The following is a 14,554-nucleotide window of genomic DNA, read 5'->3' as shown; positions in this document are numbered from 1 at the left end:
TGATGCCTGCTTGTTGCTGATGAGACTAAAATAAAGATGCCCCTCCTTCTCCCTTGTGCTAACAATAAACCTCATTGACCTGCCCATTGGAGATGCATTACAGTGAAACCCATTTTGCCTGCACACTGACCTGAATAATCCAGTGCAAGGTAACCCGAGAGGGCTAGCATGTGGCACTTGCAATTCTGCAACATAAATAAAACCCTGGCTTCTATCGCAGAAGCCTTGCTTGCATGATCATTATTTAACTTCAAAGAAGCAGTTGACAACCTTCCCCAGCACATGAAGAACGCCGAAAAGATCAATTACAAAAATGATTAGTATGCACACTGTACCAGGGTCCTACAGGCAGCTCTTGCTCAGTAAGTTCAGCTGTGACCTATGAAATCATAAACAAGTCATCAGCGCCCAGCCTATGTTTACAGCAAAATCAGTGGATGAAGAGTCAACATGCTTTTAATTCTATTGAAAACACATTTTCTTGTTATTTAATATACTTCGCTGGAACTGAATGGAAGCTGGAGACTAAAAATAAATACTCCGTAAAAGAAAAGATCAGCTTCCTGCACTTATTAGTTATCAAGCTAATTTATCCAATTCCTTCCTGGCCTAGAGTGGTAGGCAGTAAACATGCTGCAGTCTTTTCAGAGTGTCACAGCTGCCACTCCAGTATGTGTTCCCTGAGAGCCCTAAGAGGAATTCTCTGGGTCAACCAGAATTCCTTTTGGGGTTCGCATTGCAAAGCAGCCCTGCCACAACCTCTCCAATGTTGGCGACGGCATAAAGCCACAGTCTGGCCAGTGCACTGTAATGATTTCCGTCTGAAGATTTCAATTAACTTTACAGACAATTACGTCCGGGCCAGATTGCGGCGGCCCCTGATGTTGGTGCACATGGGGAGAAGAGAGGGGATGGAGCCTCTCCACTTCGTGCCATTTACAGGAGTAGTTCCCTGCGCCTGCTCCAACATGGCCCGTGACTTAATGGCACAGCGCATCCCTTAGATGGAATGGGTGGGTTTCCAGCTTTAGACAGAGAATAAGAGTTTACCAAGCTGAGCCTCTTTCTCTCCAAGACAAAAAAATCCCTAGTTTACAGAAACATTGGGCAACACATCATGATCAGTGGAACTGGAGTCTAAGGGCCTGCTCCCTGGAGGGACTTATTGACAGGACACCAGGGAACAGGCAATGCCAGGGACTTAGGCAACTCAGCCACACGGACATAGCAATCCACAGGAGTTAACAAAGTCCCACTTGTTCAACTTAATCTGCATTCAGCTTCACTCTTTCTGAATGAAACACGGTAACAGTGTCTGAGCTATGAGTTCTCTGCAGCACAGCAGTTGGCAGCATGAGCCAGTGAACTTGGTCTGAAACACCCCAGAGCCCTGGATTTTAAAGAGACAAACTTAGCCCAGCAATGGACCCACTGGAAGGAGTAGCTCGAGCTGCACATAGACCTGGCCATGCAGGAGGACTGCAAGAGCAGGAAAGTAAAGCTGTTCTTTTGCCTTATTGGAGAACAAGGCCGACAGGTCTGCAGCACTCTGGAGTTCACCACTGCCTATTGCGCCCCAAAGCAGAACGAAGCCATGGCGCCACACAGGTTTTTCACTAGAGACCAATCTAAAGGGGAGGAAGTAGACCCCTGTCTTACTGCCTTTCGCACACTGGCTGCTAACTTTGGGGACTTGGACTCCCAAATTTGGGACAGAATAGTCTGTGGCATTTGAGATCACCACCTATGGGAGCAGCTGCTCTGGGAAGGGGATTTCACATTAAACAGATGTTTAGACATGGGGCATAAAGCGGAAGCCTGAAGAGAAAGAATCCGAGCACTAGGAGGCGCAACATCCCCTCCCCCACAAGGTACATGCAAAGGTGTGGAGGCAGCCAGGGTAGCATAACAACAGGGAGATGCATTTACTGTGGGAGACAGCATAAGTGGGTAAAGGAGAAGTGCTCCACACTAAGACAGCTTTGCAAGGAATGTGGTGAGTTGAACCATTTTAGCAGCATGTGCAAGAGCAGAGGAAGATTCCAGACAGATTCCGTCAGACTTGCACAAGAGGGGCAGGGCAAAGCAGATGGCAGTGAGGACATCTTGACTTTCTCCTTGCATCTGAGAGCAGATCAGGCTCAGGCTGTCCAGACAGGAAAGCAACAAGGGATGTTGCATGCGCGGAGGTTGGCACTAACAGTAATAAGGAAACACCCTGCGTGATTTAAGCTAGAAAATCAGATTCCTCGGGATGAATTGGACTCAAAACACACTCATTTCAAAAAGCAGGTGCGATCTAATAATATGCAATGCGAGCATAATGCAGCCCATTGGAAAATGTGACCTCATAGTAAGTAACCTGAAAGGACCGACTGATATTTGTGGTGGTGAATGGAAAGCACCACAGACTCCCTTTGGGGAATACAGCCATACAAGCCCGGGATCTGATCAGGGTGTAGAGTCAGAGTTTTATAGCTGAAGTGCAAGAAGCAAAAGTGGGAGTCCCATGGACTGTAGAAACAATTTTAAAAGTGTGTGGGGGAAGTTTTCAAAGCTAACAGGTGCCTCGAAGGAACGCTGTGACTGGAAGCAGACCCCACAATGGAATCTGTGTGCTCAACCCAAAGGAAATTCCAGCGGCAACACTTAATCCAGTAAGTAGAATCGGGGTATCAGAGCACCTCTACAGACCAGTACAGCTTGGGTAAGCAGCATGGTGGGGGTGCTGGCAAAGACAAGGCAAAGACCAGGCAAATTACACAACCTGCATAGACCCCAAGCCACTGAAACTGGGCATTGAAAACATGCCACTAGCCACTGCCCACAGTTGATGACATCTTTCCAAAGCCAGAATTTTTACTGACTGATGTGAGGGACAGATTTTGGCCCAGATAAAGAGTCCAGCACACTGACAACCTTTTCAACACCATTTAGTCACTACAGATGGCTGTGCATGCCAATGGGCATAAGCCCAGCACCAGACGTGTTCCAGAGAAGACTCTCCCAAGTACTGGAAGGACTGCCTGGTGTGAAAATAACTGCAGATGATATTCCTAGGTAATAAAGGTAATAATTGGAGATATACCAATCTCCTAGAGCTGGAAGGGACCTTGAAAGATCATCGAGTCCAGCCCCCTGCCTTCACTAGCAGGACCAATTTTTGCCCCAGATCCCTAAGTAGCCCCCTCAAGGATTGAACTCACAACCCTAGGTTTAGCAGGCCAATGCTCAAACCACTGAGCTATCCCTCCCCCAATTGTAGGTGAAGGAAGCAATGACACAGAAGCCTAATGAGACCATGACAGACCATGACAAGCTTTTCTACAGAGATGCAGGGACAAGAACATAAAATGCAGCCCAGAAAAAAATGCAACTTTAACAGTGTGAGGTGACAAACACTGGACATCTACTCACAGCAGAGGGACTGAAAATAGATCCCAACAAGATCAAGACAATCAGAGACATACCAGCTCCAGTGGATGTGGAAAGAGTACAGTTCTTCATAGGAATGATAAATTTTCTGTCCAAGTTCTGTCCACACCTGGCTGGAGTAGCAGAACACGTACATCAGCTTACAAGGCAGGATGTTGAGTGGGTTGAGCAGGTCTTCAACAGCATGCATGTGACATGCTAAAACAAATGATGATGGAAGCCCCTCTCCTGGAGTATTACCAGTCAGCAAAGACACTGACACTTCAGAGTGATGCATCAGAGAAAGGACTGGGTGTAGCTAATTTGCAAGAGCAGCCGGTTGCTTATGCCAGCAGAGCCCTGTCAGAGACTGAGCAGGGGTACACCCAAATAGAAAAAGAGCGGTGGTATTTGGAGTGGAGCGATTCCATCAGTACACCTATGGCCACCCAGTAATAGTGCAATCAGATTACAGACCCCTAAAGACAATCAAAACAAAGCCCCTTCTTACCGCTTCAAAGAGATTGTAGCACTTGCTGATGCACCTCCAGTGCTACGAGGTAGACATCAGATATTGTCCAGGAGAATTACTGGTGTTCGCTGACACTCTGAGCAGGAAATATTACCCAGCATCTGTGAACTGGGCAAAGGGGATCGGGACACTGAATCCACTGACATGCTGCACTGTCTCCCAGTTTCAACAGCAAAAAGGGCACCCAACTATAGGCAATCAAGAGAGCAATACTAGCAGAGTGGCTAAAAGCCAAAAGCCAAATACCAGTAGGAGCAGAACCATATTTTCAAATTGAAGATATGCTGACTGTGAAGAATGGAATTTAGATAAGAGAGCTGTTGTCCCCACCTCATTATGTAAGGACTTCATGAAAAAAGACCTTCCTCATACCTGTCTATTGACGCTTGTCTTAGAGGGCGTTTACTGCATAGGAATGAATGCACAACTCCGTTCCTTGATAGAAGGGTGGGTCATTTGCCAATCATGTGATAACTACCAGCAGAAACACTGTTACCACACGAGCTACCCCAGCACAGGGGTGCCAAAACAATCCAGCACAGGCAGTGATGGGACAAAGGACCAAAACCCTGCAGACAGAAGGATGGATATTCCACTGAGAGGAGATGGCCAACAATGAAAGGAAGCAGGCACTGAGGTATAACATGTCAGCCAACGATCAGCTGGCACTGGAGACAGGCACTCCTGTGAGAATCTAGCCATGAGAGACAGACCAGAAGGAGTGGACCTAAAGGAGTCATGAGGAGTGCAGAGATACAGAAATCTTCATAGAACAGAGAGACAGAAAACCATCTGGAGGCCAACCTCACAGAGAGAGAGGAGACTCCACAAATAGACATTTTCCTAGACTCGGAGACAGATGACAAGGAGACAGAGATGGATAACTCCTGGTGTGATCATCTGTTCAGAAGACCAAACAATCTCAAAGACTGCGTACCCAGCTGAGTCTATGATAAAGGTGAGACTCCAACTCAGCTATGTGCTAGCAACTTCTGTCCAAAGAGACATCCGGTGGGAGATTTGGCATCAATTATTTGGTTTTAATGTTTATATTTAAATGGTTGCAAAATTGTGAAGATAGATCATGATCAGTGGAACTAGAGTCAGAGGGCCAATGTTCCCTGGCGGGACCGTTATTGATGAGACATCAGTGGAACAGGTAACATGGGGAGTTAGACTGACAGCAATTCAGCCACATGGAAAGAGCAATCCACAGGGTTTAAGAAAATTTCACTTATTCGGTTTAACCTATGTTTAACTTCATTCTTTGTGAATGAAACAGGCCAGAGCCTTAGCTAGAGTATACCAACACATCTCCATTGACCTCAATAGAGCTATACCTGTTTATAACAGCCAAGCATCTGGCCCATAATGCCAAACTATTAAGGCCACTGGAACCATAATTTAGTCCAGCGGTTCTCAAACTGTGGGTTGGGAACCCAAAGTGGTTCGCAACCCCATTTTAATGGGGTCGCCAGGGCTGGCTTAGACTTGCTGGGGCCTGGGCCCAATGCCAAAACCCAAGCTCCACCACCCACGGTCAAAGCCGAAGCCAGAGGGCTTCAGCCCTGGGCGTTGTGGCTCAGGTTACAGGCCCCCTGTCTGGGGCTGAAGCCTTTGAGGCGGTGGGGCTCGGGCTTTGGGGTGGTGGGGCTCGGGCTCCCTGACCCAAGGTGGCAGGGCTCAGGTTTTGTTCTGCCCTCCTGGGGTCGTGTATAATTTTTGTAGTCAGAAGGGGGTCAGAATGCAATGAAGTTTGAGAATCCCAGATTTAGTCCAATCATTTTCCATTTGTTTTGAAAAGGCTAAAATATGAAGGCTTGAAACAAGCTACTGTGATCATGTCATCATTGTATGTGGATTTTTAGCCTCAAGTGCCCTTAGATTAATATGATAGACCCACAACAATGGCAAAAAAGCTATTGGGTCAATAATCCATGAGTTTCTGTCAGAAAGATTTGCGCATTATATTTTTGTTAACCCATTTTCAGAATTCACACAGGTATCAGAATATGTATTTACCTAACATGCATCATTACTGCACAGAGGTCAATGGAGTTAATCCAGATTTACACCAGAGATGAATCTGTGCTAGCAACAATTTTTTCCACTCTGGAGCATAATAAACACAGTGCCACACTCTCACAATGCTGTCTGTTTTAAGGGTATAACTAGTGAAAGGTTACTGTACTCTGATCTGAAGCTCACAAAATACCTCACCCACCTTGTCTCTTCAGCGTAATACCTTTTATTGGGCCAACTTCTGTTGGTGAGAGACACAAGCTTTCGAGCCACACAGACCTGAAGAAGAGCTCTGTATGGCTAGCAGTCTTGTCTCTCTCACCAGGGGCGGCTCTATGTATTTTGCCGGCCCAGGCACGGCAGTAAGGCGGCTTTCGGCGGCTTGCCTGCGGGAGGTCCGCCAGTCCCATGGCTTCAACATACCCGCCGCCGAATTGCCGCCGAAGCCGCGGGATCAGCAGACCTCCCGCAGGCGCAACGCTGAAGGCAGCCTGACTGCCGCCCTCATGGCAACCGGCAGGCCGCCCCCCGCGGCTTGCCGCCCCAGGAACACGCTTGGTGCACTGGTGCCTGAAGCCGCCCGTCTCTCACCAACAGAAGTTAGTCTTAATAAAAAATATTACCTCACCCACATTGTCTCGCTAATATATTGTGACTGACATGGCTAAACCACTGAAGTCCTTTACATATAAACGCTCCATCTCTGAATCTAGCAGAATTCTTTGGATCAGAGACCAGGCACAGAGAAGCTATGCAGCTGTTAAATGGCTGATTAGTTAATTCTGCCAAACATCTGAGGACATCATTAGTTATACAAATGGCTTGAATTTTGATCAAATGAACTGAAAAACCTGCTGCCATGAAACTCCATGTGAATCCTGTTTTATCAGATCTCAACATGTGTTACTCAGTGAGAGGCCATGTCTCCTAGCACCATCTGAAAGCTGGTCCAAGCAAGGGCTTAAGAATCATCTTCTTTTTCATCCCGGGAACCATTTTTTTTTCCTGATTCCTTCTACCTCTAGATCACATTGGGATACACGTCCTCTTGATAGAAGACAGGGTAAAAACAGCAGGTCCCCAGGCCTCATCTGGCACCGCTTGTTAAGGTATCCTGGCTGGCATGTATGTGAACCATTGCCCTCAGCTGGATGAAATCAGACTTGCTCTGGTGTCTGAAACTTGCCCACTAGTAGCTGTTCTATAAGAAACAGTAGCTCTAATTATTGACTGTAAATTATCTCCTATTGATCAAGCAGTAGATAACTGTACTTTGAAGCAGAGCCCTTGTTTTCTATTCCTCATGTCCGGTGTTCGAATCTTTAATTAATAAATAAATAAATAAATAAAAGGAAGTGCCAGCAGACTCAGAACCAGAATTTTCCTAAGGAAGGGGCCCAGGGAGATGACCCCCTTCGGTAGGGCACCTGTCCTGGTTCAGAGATGTTGGCAGGGTGAGCCGCGGGCACAGCTCGGCTTGGTGCACAGCTCACTGAAGTCAGAGCCAACCACGGGTAAGTTTGCAGGACTACAGCCAGAGAAGGAAACGCTTGGACGTAACAAGCCCAGATGCCCAGTGCCAGGGCAGGGCACAACCTGGACTGCACAGGAGAAGGTATCTTGCAAAACGCAGACCACCAGGGCCACTGTTCCTGTGGAAAGCCCTAGCATCCGGATTGCAACTCCCCTCCCTGGTACTGTCCCATCCAGGGCAGGAAACCTGGGGAAGTGCCAGGGCCTCCCTGCCCAGACCACAGCACCATGACTCCAGCAGGGGCTCCACTATTGGGGGTGGATGCAGGCACCCCAGCCTGTTACCTGTTGTGTGGGCGACAGGCCCCTGGCCAGAGGGACACCCCACACTGCAGTCTCGGGCATGGCTAGGAGGGGAAATGGTGGCTGCTGGGTCTCCTCTCAGAGCCACCCCGGGTGGGAATAGGGGCTGGGCCTCCTGCCCTCCTCCCTCATTGCCCCCAGAATGCACTTCAATCTTAGTGAAATACCGTAATGCTGTTCTGACTGCCCAAAAAGCACCAGAACAGCATTCCAGAGTATTCTAGCATGACTTGAGCCCTGACCGATTTACACAGTGCAGGTCAGCCAGCAATGGCTGTGCCAGGTCCAAAGCCCGGGGGAGGTTACAGCTCCACACTCTAGCCAGCAGGAGATTCTTGTGCAACGGGTAAAGCCTTTCCTTGCCTCCCCATACCACGAGGCCCACTCAAGTATGTCTCGTCCAGATAGCTGACCTCTGCTGGTCCAGAAAATAGATGCCTCTCACTAATCCCAAGCCCAGGACATCAAATATCTAGGATGCTGTCTGCCTGAACTTTAGTTATGTTCTGAGCTGTGAAGCATTATATGAATACGTAGCTAGGGACTCCGTTCTCAGGAGAATGCCGTACACAAAAGCAATGTGGAGAAAATACACCGCTGCTCATACCACAGAGATGCTGTCAGGTTTCATCCTTTGGCACACTACAGCAATATTTTATACAAGCTCCCCAGAAAGTATTGTGTGAAAAAGTATCCGGTAAAGTGCCCCTACCAGTTTACAGATAAACCACGTATATGACCAGCAATAAGCACCAGCTTTCTCCCCTATGTACCCTCTGGTGAATGGCTGAAATTTGCACAGTCCTAAATGAACTGGGCAATAAAATGTTTTCTAGGATACAAAATAAACAAACAAACTCTTTCAGTGAAGCCTGATGAACTAAGGCAGCCTCCAAAGACATTCCCACAGCCAACAGGGATATAAATCAGGGACACTAGCCGGAGAGCCAATTTCAGACTCTCAAGACATATTCCAGAGTTTGGCAACAAGCTAAGCAGGCTCAGTGTGTGTCCGTAACACAGTCAATAGCCACGCAGCTGGAGGAGGCACTGGAGAAAGGAGCTGGTTCAGAAGAGTAGACCACATTGGCATTCTGGTCACATACATCAACCTCTTCACTATGTGACTAGGCTGCACTATGGAAACCATGCACACAATGCAGAAGCCTACAGGGCACACATTTACCATGGATGGTGTAGTATGGAGGGGAACATGGCTTGCCCTCCAGTGATGCAGGGGGATTAAAGATATCATTTTGTGGTTTTGGTAAATTAGGGCTGGACTGTCTCCCCTGGATTGAAACACAGAATGGGCCCTCTGCAACACCCCCACCCTTCCTTGCACTATAAGGAGGTCCCCATGCAGGTGCCTTGCAGGGCAGAGGCTCGGTTCCCCACCGCTGCTACTAGTTACAGGATGGACCGACTGAGTGGCAAATGTAGCTGCTGGAGGCATGCTCCCAGGGGAAAGGGGGAGCTATCTTACACATATGGCTCCTGCCACTACAGATCAAAGGAGTGGGGGCTCCTCCCCACAAAGCACCAGGAAGGCCTTGCTCTTTGCAACGCCTCAGGACCTCACACCCCTTCCACGTGAGGGGTTCTTAGGCAGGAAACCCTGCCAGGGTACGGTAACTGCCTCCCTTAGTTGCCAGAAGGGAGCTACCCCTGGCCGGCATGGAGCAATCCAAAAGAGGCCACAGGGCAGAGCTGTCTGTATTGAAAGACTATGTGAACCCCCAAGGGAAAACTAACCTTTCTTATTGCCCTTCCATCATGAAAGCAGACTCCACACTTTTGCCTCAGAGGAGTATTTTCATTTGCCCCTGTTCTGAGTTTCCTCTGGACCCATCAGGGCTTTGCTGGCAGATGCCATTTTGTGGTGGCTGTGCCTGCTGTTATTTATAGCCTCCTGTAGCACCATCTGGTGCTAGAAATGCAGAACTTCAGTCTCCCATAGAAAAAAAAATCAGGACCTGGCCTTGTAGTAGTTTTTGTTGTTTTGTGTTGGTTTGTTCCAATTCTGCTCTGACATCCTTGTGTTTCCGAGCAGTTGGTGTAGGCAGGGCCTGACTTTCTCCTGGCTGGTAGACGTTAACATGACAAGTGGCAGCTACACACAGGACAGAGTTACAAAAGGTTATAGTAGGTCACAGTATTGCCAACTTCAAGCATTTAAAAATCATGATTCAGGCCTCCCAGAAAATCAGGAGATTGGCTTAAAAATCATGAGATTTTCTTAAAATAATAAGTTTTGGGTTCTTTTTCATTTACCTCCTGGTTTCTGAGCCTTTCACATCACATTTTCAAGCTTTTCTCCATAACAATGAGGGCCAGAGACTCTTTTTAAAAAAGTGAAAAATGAGATTCTCATGCAATCTCTTGCCTGAAGAGCTGGGGCTTTAAGAAACAGACCAAAAACAGCAGGATTTGCAATAATGTTGAGTGACTTGGCAACACTGCTATGGCAGGCAGGCTTACTACCTCTTCCAACAACTCTAGGGCCAACTCTTTTTTTAAAATGCAACTATGAATTAAGCATAACAAAAAATAGACTTATATGGCAATTAATAAAATGCAAATGGAGGCACCTAGAATATCAGGGTTGGCAGGGACCTCAGGAGGTCACCTAGTCCAACCAGCTACTCAAAGTGGGACCCATCCCTAAACAGATTTTTACCTCAGTTCTCTAAATGGCCCCTTAAGGATTGAACTTACAACTCTAGGCTTAGCAGGCCAATACTCAAACCACTGAGCTAGCCCTCCCCTTCTAGGGCTGATAAATTAGGTGAGGAAGAGAGGATTATTCTGTCTCTTCTTGGACATCTGTCAATGGTACTATCTGTGGAATGCAAGGGCTTTCAGAGCACGTGGCCACTTGTCAAAACTCAATTTTCCCCAAAGAGGGAACCTTAAATGGCCAAGTGCAAAATGCCAGCGCTTTTACTTTCATCCACTAATTTTGTAATGATACGCAAGCATATCCATACTCCTCCAAACATGGTAGAAAAGTTCTAACCAGCCACTACACAGTGGGTTGTCTGGAAAAGTTGTGACTAATAGTATATAAAGAAGTGGAGAAAAACTGCACCTCATTTGATTCCACCCGAGCAGTAGCTGTAGCTGAATGTGATGACCTGTGAGGGGGGCTATCTGGCTGGGATGGAACAATCCAAGTGGAAATTGTTGTGTGTCATATCAGGGCATACTTCACCACTGGGCATGATTTTCATGTGAGACGCTGTATAAAACAGAGACAGCATATTGTCAGTTTCTGAGCGGGTGAAGTTCTGGGACCAATCTGAGTAATAAAACCTCAGTGAAACCAGCCCTTTCAGCTTTCCTCATTGTCAAGTTTCCTTGAATAAAAAAAAGTCTCTTTATTCTGAACATCAAAAGTGGTGCTGGAGTCCCATATATGAACATCTTCTACAGGAAAAGACAGACTATTCTTCTGCACCAGAATTATGTCAATGGCAGCTGTATCTTCTAATCTAACCAGAACAGGAATGCTGCTGTCATTTCATGCCAATCCATGTTTAGTCAGCTGTATTAATACACATTACATATATTGTGACTGCCATAAACTATTGTCTGCATACAGCATTATTTCCAATGTCATGTTACAGTATTTTTATAAAAATATGTCCTGCTGTAATTATATGGGCCAAGGTATTCAGGGCCATACACTGCCATTGTTTTTTGTTGAGAATCCCCATTGAGATGGTGAGATGGCAGAATATAGCCATTAACATTTTATAAGGAAGAGACTCTCCCTGATAAATGTGTAAACTCCTGTGCCATTTGTGTTTTGTGTTTCACACTAATCAGATGGCTTACACACTTGTATGGATACATTTAATTTTTCTTCCTCAAAAAGATTTCCACAGAAGTTTTATTTATTGCCACGTTTTTTCTTTCCATAGGCAAGCAGAAAAATATTACTCCTGAGAGAATTCTGCGCCAAAAAAAATTAAAAATCATGCAGACAATATTTTAAAGTTCTGCAAAATTCTGCAAATTTTATTTGTCAATAAATAAATGTGACTCCAGCATGGCAATGGGAAGCACAGGCCACTGGCTGCATTGAGGTGGGAGATCACCCTGAAGCCCTCACCTCCCCTGGTACAGCAACTCGGCACTGAGGCTGTACCTGACCCTAACACAGTGCAAGGGCTGGGCCTGCCCCAGAAATGCCCCAGAGCCCTGCCCCTCTGTGCCAAGTACACCAAGTGTGGGTGGGCAGGCTCAGCCCAGCAGGATCCAAGCATGGAGGGGCTTAGTGTGGGGGGATCCAGGTGTGGGGTGAGCTGTTTCTGTGTGGGGCAATCTGGGTGCAGGTGGCTCAGTGGGAGATCTGGATGCACAGGGGCTCATTGGAGGGTTCTGGTGCAGGGGCAATGGGACTTGGCAGGGGATCCAGGTGAAGGTGGTTGGGGCTCAACGGGGGGGGGGGTCTGGATGTGGGGAGATGGGACTCCATAGGGGGGTATGGGTGTGGGGGGAGGGCTCAGTGGGGGGGGTCCAGGTGCTGGGGGCATGGGGATTGATTGGGTGGGGATCCAGGTGCTGCTGGTTGGGGATCAGTGGGGTGGGGGTCTGGGTATAGGGGGCTCATCAGAAGGGTCCAGCTGTAAGGGAGTCGGACTTGTTAGAGTGAGGGTTCGGTGGGCCTGCTTAATGGGGGAGCCCCAGCTGCTGCCGAGGGGACACTGCATGCTGGGCTCTCACTTCCCCCATGATTCTCCTATCCCCTTTTCTTCTCGATTCCCCTCCCCTCATTCCCCTCTCCCTGCCCTATTCCATCCTCCCTTCCTTCCCCACTGCCTCTTCCCCACACCCTTTCATCCCTCATTTCCCCCAGCCCCACCACCAGCACTCACTGTTGCACAGAAAATCAGGAAGGCTCCCAGAATACTGGCACTAGGACCCAGGAGGCAGTATTCATCTACAGAGTCAGCAGTGCCCAAACACGGCCTCCTTCAGCTGGACAGCTTTGTGCTTGCAGAAATGAAGTGGAGCAGTGGCACATAACCCCGTGTGCCCCCCCCCCCGCCCACCTCTATTTGGAGGGGGCAATCCCCCCAAAAAACTGCACCCATGGTTCGCCCTTCCCCGCACGGCTTCTCTGCCATTTTCTTCAGGGAAGCACAGGAATTCTGCAGGGGGACGTTTTCTGCAGGTGCACAGTGATGCAGAATCCCCCCAGGAGTAGAATATACGTGCTAACATATCATGAGCCCACTAGTCTGGAATGTACTGTTATCCCAACATTCAGCACTACTAGATTTCACTGAATCCTTCAGATACATTCTTTATTTGAAATATAAATTGACAACAAAATTGTTATTTCCATCTTGTTTTACTCATCACTCTCCAATGTGCAAAGCCAACTTAAGAAACATAATGTTTCTAAGAACTGAACTATGCTCTCACTCAGCCAAATGTTATGGGCATGATGCAGGAATCACTTGGTGAAGTTCTATAAGTTATTCAGGAGTTCAGACGACAAACATAATGATTCATTCTGGCCCTAAAGGCTATGAATCTAAGGCTATGTCTACGCTACGAAATTAGGTCGATTCAATAGAAGTCATTTTTTTAGAAATTGATTTGATACAGTGGATTGTGTGTGTCCCCACTAAGTGCATTAAGTCGGTGATGTGCATCCACAGTACCGAGGCTAACATCAACTTTCGGAGCATCGCATTGTGGTAGCTATCCCACAGTTCCTGCAGTCTCCGCCGCCCATTAGAATTCTGGATTGAGCTCCCAATGCCTGATGGGGCAAAAACAGTGTCGCAGGTAGTTCTACGTACATGTCATCAGGCCCCCCGGTCCTCCCTCCCTCCATGAAAGCAACGGCAAAAAATCGTTTCTTGCCTTTTTTCCTGGGTTACCCATGCAGACGACATACCATGGCAAGCATGGAGCCCGCTCAGCTCACTCTCACCGTATGTCTCCTGGGTGCTGCTGGCAGATGCAGTACTGCAGTGCTACACAGCAGTATCCCCTTGCCTTGCCTTGCCTTGCCTTGCCTTGCCTTGCAGACAGTGCAATACGACTGCTAGCTATTGTCGTTGTTCCATGGGTGCTCCTGGCCAACCTCGGTTAGGTTGGTTGGGGCTGCCCAGGCAGACATGGGTGCTCCTGGCTGGCCTAGGTGAAGTTGGTTGGGGGCACCTGGACAAAAATGGGAATGACTCCAGGTCATTCTCTTCTTTAAGTTTAGTCTAATGGAGATTCAGTCCTGCCTGGAATATCATGTGAGCTGGAGGCTTCTGCCTCAGGCTGCTCTCCCAGTTGGCAGCACCACACGGTCGCACCTACCCCAGCCTACCCCTTGCTCCCATGGCTCATGAAGCCTGGACAGTAGTAAGGAGCAGTTCAACTATAGGCTGAGCAAGTGCAGCATGGTGGTAGAATGTGCTTTTGGATGTTTAAAAGCTCACTGGTGCAGTTTACTGACTCGGTTAGACCTCAGCGAAACCAATATTCCCAACGTTATTACTGCTTGCTGTGCGCCCCACAATATCTGAGAGAGTAAGAGGGAGACGTTTATGGCGGGGTGGGAGGTTGAGGCAAATCACCTGGCTGCTGATTACGCGCAGCCAGACACCAGAGCGGTTAGAAGAGCACAGCAGGGTGCGCTGTGCATCAGAGAAGCTTTGAAAAACAGTTTCATGACTGGCCAGGCTACGGTGTGAAAGTTCTGTTTGTTTCTCCTTGATGAAAACCCGCCCCCTTGGT

General features: G+C 47.9%; 1 long non-coding RNA gene across 2 annotated transcripts in view; it reads right to left on the bottom strand.

The window, feature by feature from the left end:
• The window catches only part of LOC123367066, a 265,819-nt gene extending 256,135 nt beyond the window's left edge, over positions 1 to 9,684 (bottom strand). For both annotated transcript variants that reach the window (XR_006578292.1, XR_006578293.1), the window contains exon 1: positions 9,560 to 9,684. This is a non-coding gene — a long non-coding RNA (uncharacterized LOC123367066). The remainder of the gene's footprint in view (positions 1 to 9,559) is intronic.
• Between the last annotated feature and the right edge of the window lie 4,870 nt (positions 9,685 to 14,554).

The sequence above is a fragment of the Mauremys mutica genome, chromosome 3, assembly GCF_020497125.1.
Source record: "Mauremys mutica isolate MM-2020 ecotype Southern chromosome 3, ASM2049712v1, whole genome shotgun sequence".
Taxonomy (NCBI): Eukaryota; Metazoa; Chordata; order Testudines; family Geoemydidae; genus Mauremys; species Mauremys mutica.
This window is presented reverse-complemented; position numbering and strand designations above follow the sequence as displayed.